This window comes from Salmo salar, chromosome ssa14 (assembly GCF_905237065.1).
Source record: "Salmo salar chromosome ssa14, Ssal_v3.1, whole genome shotgun sequence".
Lineage (NCBI taxonomy): Eukaryota > Metazoa > Chordata > Actinopteri > Salmoniformes > Salmonidae > Salmo > Salmo salar.
Window position 1 is genome coordinate 31918641 of NC_059455.1, and position 9386 is coordinate 31928026.

The following is a 9386-nucleotide window of genomic DNA, read 5'->3' on the forward strand; positions in this document are numbered from 1 at the left end:
GTAAATGTGTCGTAATCGACAGCCTATAAATGGTGTGGGCTTATGTGAACATGATAACTACAAATAATAAATAAAAGTAGGCTGAAAGTTTAGTAGGCCTAGGTTAGGCTATAGAGCCTATCCCTCAGCTAAAAGAAAATAAATACAAATTATACGGCTATAATGACATTTAGCGCGGCGGGTGGGTCATTGGATGGTGGCTACAGTTGAAGTCGGAAGTTTACATACACCTTAGCCAAATACAGTTTTTCACAATTCCTGACATTTAATCCTAGTAACAATTCACTGTCTTAGGTCAGTTAGGATCACCACTTTATTTTAAGAAAGTGAAATGTCAGAATAATAGTAGAGAGAATTATTTATTTCAGCTTTTATTTTTTTGTTCATCACATTCCCAGTGGGTCAGAAGTTTACATTCACTCAATTAGTATTTGGTAGCATTGCCTTTAAACAGTTTAACTTGGGTCAAACATTTCGGGTAGCCTTCCGCAAGCTTCCCACAATAAGTTGGGTGAATTTTGGCCCATTCCTCCTGACAGAGCTGGTGTAACTGAGTCAAGTTTGTAGGCCTCCTTGCTCACACACGCCTTTTGAGTTCTGCACACAAATGTTCTATAGGATTGAGGTCAAAGCTTTGTGATGGCCACTCCAATACCTTGACTTTGTTGTCCTTAACACATTTTACCACAACTTTGGAAGAATGCTCGGGTCATTGTCCATTTGGAAGACCCATTTGCGACTAAGCTTTAAATTCCTGACATGTTGCTTCAATATATCCACATCGTTTTCCTTCCTTAGGATGCCATCTATTTTGTGATGTGCAGCAGTCCCTCCTGCAGCAAAGCACATCCACAACATGATGCTGCCACTCCGGGGCTTCACGGTTGGGATGGTGTTCTTCGCCTTGCAAGCGTCTTCCTTTTTCCTCCAAACATAACGATGGTCATTATGGCCAAACAGTTCTATTTTTGTTTCATCAGACCAGAGGACATTTCTCCAAAAAGTACGATCTTTTTTTCTGGCTTTTTTCTGGCGGTTTTGGAGTAGTGGCTTCTTCCTTGCTGAGCGGCCTTTCAGGTTATGTCAATATAGGACTCGTTTTACCGTGGATATAGATACTTTTGTACCCTTTTCCTCCAGTATCTTCACAATGTCCCTTGCTGTTGTTCTGGGATTGATTTGCACTTTTCACACCAAAGTACGTTTTCTAATGATCAATTAGCCTTTTAAAATTATAAACTTGGATTAGCTAACACAACGTGCCATTGGAACACAGGAGTGACGGTTGCTGCTACTGGGCCTCTGTACGCCTATGTAGATATTCCCTAAAGAATTTGCCGTTTCCAGCAACAATAGTCATTTACAACATTAACAATGTCTACACTGTATTTCTGATCAATTTTATGTTGCTTAATTGAGTTTGCGTAGCGCAATGGAATCAATGGAATAGTCTCATGAGTGCAAAATCCTGCCCATCAGGCGCTCCAGGCAGATTCGATCACACTGGGAGTGTTTGAATGAAAACTAATACAATTTGAACCTCAGCCTACGTCACAGTCTCTCTGACCTGACCTTCTTGGTCCACACCCTCATTAAAGGCGCAACCCTTTAATCTGGCACAGCTTTACTTTGTCAAACATGCTCCTGCAGTCCCTGCATTCATTCTGTTGTGCACAACCTGTAACTGATTTTGTCCGTCTGTTTATGTATCATTTGCATTTGGAAATGTTTAAGTGCATCTGGACAATGACTTCACAGGTCGGTTGTACTGTCAGGGCTCTGCTTACCATGCTGGCCAGTAGCCAAACAGAGCAGAGCACAGCAGATGACTGAGCTCCCTTTTCCGAAGTCCCATCCAGACGCTGCGTGCCCCGTCATGCAATTGAAATGGAAACTCCACATTCAGCTGTGTTTGTTATGGTTGTGCCGTTGGCCCTCTCGGTGAACACACAACATTGTCACAACATAGCTATAACAGCGGGGCAATATTTCAACAACAATCAGTTTGGTCAGCTGCAATTACATCATTAGGCGGTCAAACACAAGTTAGAACCAGCAGGCATAATAATTTGGATTATTTATTTGGGTAGGTATTCTTAGGCAAAGGCAACACACCATTTTGCAACTATTATTTCCTTATGCACCTGGACTTCTAATACAGCAGTTTAAGTAAAATACCTGTAAGTGTGTTGTTGTAATGTTTGAACTTGACCACATCTGAGTCTGGTAGAAAGAGAGTATGTCATTGATTGGCCGAGAAAGTGCTACTTGATTTGACAATAGCCTATAGAGCTTTTATAATGTATCTGTTAATCATACAAAGCATATTCAGAATAATAGTAGCTATATTGAATAGTAGTTCTTTGGTGAGATGGGGGTATTACCCTGGAGAGCACTGAACTCCAACAACACTAATGGTTGTTTATCTATTTCCCTCCAAAAAAATGAAGAGCCAGACACTCAACTCTATCCTGACACGAACCCAATCTCAATCTCGGGGGGGGGCGACGACTATGATATCTCCTGCCTTTATCACTCTTCACCAGAGGACACTACACCCTAGTATAACAACCCCACTCCTTTTTCTTGTTTATGTCCGTTCACTGTCTGCCATCATCATTCCACTATCCATAACTGCTACTTTTGCTCAATCCAAACACTTCTGCTGCTACGTGTGCAAGTATCTCTCTGACCGGGCAGAGTGGCAGGGCTGGGGGTCTGTGCAGTGTGGCATCACCATCTCTGGCTGCAGGGTAATTTATTGTGGGAGCTAAGTGTTTCCATTTGCAGCAAGAGCCACTAAAAACAGTCTCGCTGAAGGTTTCTGGGGGGCCCACTCGTAAAAGTACTGATGCGGTGTGAGCTGGCTCCCAGCCTGACAACCTGTTTGGGGAGCAGTATAGATGTGATTTTAATGAATACATAATCCAGTCATCACAAAAAGACCCCATCCCTAGCTCCTAACTCTTTGCCAAAGGTAGGCTACACTCCTGACCATTGTGTTTTCATTCGGCAGACACAAGAGAAGTGTGAGGCGTTTTTAGGGTAAGTTTCAGAAAGAAAACAAGAAGATGTTTATTTGGGAAATGGTTTCCAATTCCCTGTAACTGTTCCATAATATGAAAGAGTAGAAATGAGGATGGGGCAGATTTGTATTTTATATCATTACGAAGAGGAAAATAAGGAACCAAAAATTGGAATGAAATAGAGAAAGAACATTGACTGTCACATTGAGGGTTGATTTTTTTTTTTTTAGCTTACAATATGAGGGTTGCTCAATAAGAAGCCCATTGACAAATCTAGTTCAGAGTGAAGCATCGGTTAACATATCTGGAATGTAAACTAACACAAATCGATCACAACAAAATAGTGAAAACTTTACATACAGCTTCAATAGAAATAAGACACCAGACCCAAGTACTGAAACTTCAGGAGGTCTAATAATTGTCTCAATTAACTGCAGCCCAACATTCCCTTGAATAAGCAACTCACTGCTGCCCTCTTCTGAATCTACAGCCAACAAGTGTCATGATCATACATAACTGAGACACCACTCATTAGGATACGATCTCAAAGGAAATTCACCCATTATCAGTCCTTCAACAACAATGATTACATTTCCCTATATTTAATCATGAACAGTGGCACAGCTTGAGAACAATTAGAATTAGAATCTTGTATATTTTAAGATGTTTACTGTGTAAATATTAGATAATGGGTAACAATCCCACATTGGTTTACTTCTTCAGCTAAAACCTACCTGTCACTACATACAAGTCCCTACAAGTCAATTTAAGTTGAAATATGTCAAAAATAGTGATCACACAATTATTTCAGCTGTTCAATACAGTAGGCTGGTGCTGTTCACACACCCATGCTTATGGAGTAGCAGACCTTCATTAGAGTTGCTTCAGAAAGACCCGACCATGGTTGGAATTTACTTTGGCCAGGGCGACTCGCAGTTAACTCCCTCTAGCAGAGATGAGAGTCACTCTCTGAATAAAGAGAAACGGAAATCCAACAAAGTGCACCTCCGTCTGAAGACCAAAGAAAAGATAGCAATAACAAGTGCAAGAGGTATATGATATCATTCTGTCTCTCAGCATCTGGGAAAGTACCACATTAATAGTAAAACATAGGGCATCTTCTGATGGGATTGCAATGGGAAGTTAAATTAATTTGAAGCCAAATCCTCATCTACAACAACAGGTACACAAACAGAACCCAAACTCTTACCACTACTTTTATCACATCAATCATTGAAGTCAACTGGGCTATGGAGGAATGTTATAAAAATGGATTGAAAACACATAAAATGCAATTCATGTACTGTAAGTTTACAGCAAACGTATTGTAAAATGTGTATACGTCAATTGACTTTCAATCAAAGCCTTCTATAAGAAGTGGGTGTGATATCTTTTCTCTAATAGAAAGGGAACCAATTCAGCCCCCCCGGTTTGACTCAACCACCTTCCAGGAACTTTTCCTCCCAGTTCTAGCATTAACCAACAGGCCTAATTTCCTGAAACTGGAGCCTCCCTCTGCGTGGTGAAACGAACACAGCAGCAGCAACACCTGCACCAGTAGGAGACCAGCCAGGACGTGAGTCAAGAGTCCAACCATTACAAACACACAGACATACTCTAATAGTATAGAGCTACACAGGAATAAAATAATATTGTGTATTTCTCTCATTTCCAATTAGAGACCTTGGAATCCATTCTCAAAATGAATCACATTGATGAATATAAACATCAAAATCCATACCAACATTGAGAGAGTTTAATTTGCATGATAAACAGAAAAATTGTCAGTTAAATATTTTACATTTACCAACACTGAAAACATGTATTATTTTACTGATGCAATCTGTGGTAATATTGCCAAGGTAACCTAAAGACAGAACCATGGTAAATAAATAACAAAGGATGTCATGAGAGATGTCTTGAGCACTATTTTTACAGAAAGCAATAACAACATCCACCTCAAAGCCCTTGGAAATGACAACTCTGACTTGGTATAACAATCACATGGCTCCTTATTTTCGAGAGTAGAGAGCAACCCACATGTGCCCTGACAGAATCCCACAGCCTTTGTGAAGCTCTTTCCAAGCAGAACTTGATTGATTGGCTTTCAATTGAGACACGCTCCTTGTTGGAAAGAACGACCTTACCACAGGGACAATCTAGTAAACAGACTTGGAAGTCCAGGCCTGCATGGTGTCTCCATACCATCCGCTAGGAAGGCAACGCCGGATCTCATGCATCTGTGGTCAGACCAGACCGACACCACTTCCTTCTATAGCAGGGCTGCTTCGAAACCACGGCAGTATGTGTTCACTCTCTCCCTTCCTCGCCTTTTTTTAGAGGCTAAGAATGCACATAACCATGTGGTATGCTTCTGGAGTTCGGGACACCAGGTCTCCCAAATGAATGGAACTGTTTAACGCTCAAATCAACAACGGAAGAAACGCTCTCCAGTTTACCATCTTTGATCAGACTAGAAGAAGTGTTTGGTATAACCCCCTTTTCTCTGGCAACAATTTTCTTGTCAAATACAGTGCCTTTGGAAAGTATTCAGACCCCTTGACTTTTCACACATTTTGTTATGTTACAGCCTTATTCTAAAATTTATTAAATAAAAATAAAAAATCCTCAGCAATCTACACACAATACCCCATAATGACGAAGCAAAAACATTTATTTTTTTAAATGTGGCAAATGTATTAAAAATAAAAAACATACCTGAATTACATAAGTATTCAGACCCTTTGCTATGAGAGTCAAAATTGAGCTTAGGTGCATCCTGTTTCCATTGATCATCCTTGAGATGTTTCTACAACTTCATTGGAGTCCACCTGTGGTAAATTCAATTAATTGGACAATGATTTGGAAAGGCACACACCTGTCTATATAAGGTCCCACAGTTGACAGTGCATGTCAGAGCAAAAACCAAGCTATGAAGTCGAAGGAATTGTCCGTACAGGATTATGTCGAGGCACAGATCTGGGGAAGGGTACCAAAACATTTCTGCAGCATTGAAGGTCCCCAAGAACACAGCGGTCTCCATCATTCTTAAATGGAAGAAGTTTGGAACCAGCAAGACTCTTCGTAGAGCTGGCTGCCCGACCAAACTGAGCAATCGGAGGACAAGGGCCTTGGTCAGGGAGGTGACCAAGAACCCGATGATCACTCTGACAGAGCTCCAGAGTTACTCTGTGGAAATTGAGAGAACCTTCCAGAAGGACAATCCTATCTGCAGCACTCCACCAATCAGGCCTTTATGGTAGAGAGGCAAGACGGAAGTCAATCCTCAGTAAAAGGCACATGACAGCCCGCTTGGAGTTTGCCAAAAAGCACCTAAAGACTCTCAGACCATGAGAAACAAGATTTTCTGGTCTGATGAAACCAAGATTGAACTCTTTGGCCTGAATGCCAAGTGTCCCGTCTGGAGGAAACCTGGCACCATTTCTACGGTGAAGCATGGTGGTGGCAACATCATGCTGTGGGATGTTTTTCAGCGGCAGGGACTGGAAGACTAGTCAGGATCGAGTCAAAGATGAATGGAGAAAAGTACAGTGAGATCCTTGATGAAAACCTGTTCCAGACCGCTCAGGACCTCAGACTGGGGTGAAGGTTCACCTTCCAACAGGAAAACGACCCTAAGCATACATCCAAGACAACGCAGGAGTGGCTTCGGGACAAGTCTCTGAAGCCAGAGCCCGGACTTGAACCCGATCGAACACCTCTGGAGAGATCTGAAAACAGGAAGAATTGGAAAAACTCTCGCCAAATACAGTTGCGCCAAGCTTGTAGCGTCATACCCAAGAAGTCTTGAGGCTATAATCGCTGCCAAAGGTGCTTGAACAAAGTACTGAGTAAAGGGTCTGAATACTTATGTAAATGTGGTATTTCATTTTTTATTTTTAATAAATTAGCAAACATTTCTAAAATCCTGTTTTTGCTTTGTCATTATGGGGTATTGTGTGTGGACTGATGATCATTTTAATTTTTAAAATACATTTTAGAATAAGGCTGTACCGTACCAAAATGTGGAAAAAGTCAAGGGGTCTGAATCCTTTCCGAATGCACTGTAACTCATGACAAGTGTTCATTCTCAATTTATTACATCTTTAGTGTAGGATCACATCCCAGTGATGGACCCGGGCTGAGACATTTGAGAGGTCGCCAGTCTTCTTTACAAACCGCCACCCCATCGCCTGCTACCAAATCTGGTTAATCTGGACATTTGGCTCCTGGTGGTCCCCTCTCTCGTGAAAGCTAGCGGCCCCTACCCGTGGCCACAACTTGGGTGGTGTGCGTGAGAGAGAGCTCCGGCCCCAACAGGGGCGGTGAGCAGATACCAAACCAACTCCTGGTGCCAACAGGATGTAATAACAACAGGCCTGTTTACTCTGCACTCACTTTCATTCAACAGGCCAGGGACCGACACGCATGGAGCACTTTCAATAGTAAATAGCTTCCACTTCCATCTCGTTTGCCATAGTTTTGACAATCTCCATGCCAATTTGTCACATGTGAACCTTGTTATTATTGGGTGTTGCCTTGCTTTGCCTTTCTCCGAGTGTTGTTTTGTTGCCCATTTTGTTTTCTATTCATTATCATTCTTAAATTAATAAAGGTAACTACACTGAATCAAAATAAACGCTACATGCAGCAATTTCAAAGATTTTACTTAGTTATAGTTCATATCAGTAAATCAGTCAACTTAAATCAATTCATTAGGCCCTAATCTATGAATTTCACATGACTGGGAATACAGATATTTACAGTTGAAGTCAGAAGTTTACATAAACCTTAGCCAAATACATTTAAACTCTTTTTTTTTAATTTTTTTTTATTTTTTACAATTCCTGACATTTAATCCTAGTAAAGATTCCCTGTCTTAGGTCAGCTAGGATCACCACTTTATTTTAGAAATGTGAAATGTCAGAATAATAGTAGAGAGAATGATTTATTTCAGCTTTAATTTCTTTCATCACATTCCCAGTGGGTCAGAAGTTTACATACACTCAATTAGTATATGGTAGCATTCCCTTTAAATTGTTTAACTTGGGTCAAACGTTTCGAGTAGCCTTCCACAAGCTTCCCACAATAAGTTGGGTGAATTTTGGCCCATTCCTCCTGACAGAGCTGGTGTAGCTGAGTCAGGTTTGTAGGCGTCCTTGCTCACACACGCCTTTTTCAGTTCTGCCCACAAATTTTCTATAGGATTGAGGTCAGGGCTTTGTGACGGCCACTCCAAAACCTTGACTTTGTTGTCCTTAAGCCATTTTGCCAGAACTCTGGAAGTATGCTTGGGGTCATTGTACATTTGCGACCAAACTTTAACTTCCTGACTGATGTCTTGAGATGTTGCTTCAATATAGCCACATAATTTTCCTACCTCATGATGCCATCTATTTTGTGAAGTGCACCAGTCCATCCTGCAGCAAAGCACCACCACAACATGATGCTTACACCCATGTGATTCACGGTTGGGATGGTGTTACATTTTACATTTACATTTTAGTCATTTAGCAGACGCTCTTATCCAGAGCGACTTACAGTAGTGAATGCATACATTTCTTTTTTTTTTTGTGCTGGCCCCCCGTGGGAATCGAACCCACAACCCTGGCGTTGCACACACCATGCTCTACCAACTGAGCTACAGGGAAGGCTTGCAAGCATCCCCCTTTTTCCTCCAAACATAATGATGGTCATTATGGCCAAACAGTTCTATTTTTGTTTCATCAGACCAGAGGACATTTCTCCAAAAAGTACGATCTTTGTCCCCATGTGCATTTGCAAACCGTAGTCTGGCTTTTTTTAATGGCGGTTTTGGAGCAGTGGCTTCTTCCTTGCTGAGCGGCCTTTCAGGTGATGTCGATATAGGACTCGTTTTACTGTGGATATAGATACTTTTGTACCTGTTTCCTCCAGAATCTTCACAAGGTCCTTTGCTGTTGTTCTGGGATTGATGTGCACTTTTCACACCAAAGTACGTTCATCTCTAGGAGACAGAACACGTCTCCTTCCTGAGCGGTATGACGGCTGCGTGGTCCCATGGTGTTTATACTTGCGTACTATTGTTTGTACAGATAAACGTGGTACCTTCAAGCGTTTGGAAATTGCTCCCAAGGATGAACCAGACGTGTGGAGGTCTACAATATTTCTTCTGAGGTCTTGGCTGATTTCTTAGGATTTTCCCATGATGTCAAGCAAAGAGGCACTGAGTTTGAAGGTAGGCCTTAAAATAAATACATCCACAGGTACACCTCCAATTGACTAAAAGTATGTCAATAAGCCTATCAGAAGCTTCTGAAGCCATGGCATAATTTTCTGGAATTTTCCAAGCTGTTTTAAGGCACAGTCAACTTAGTGTAT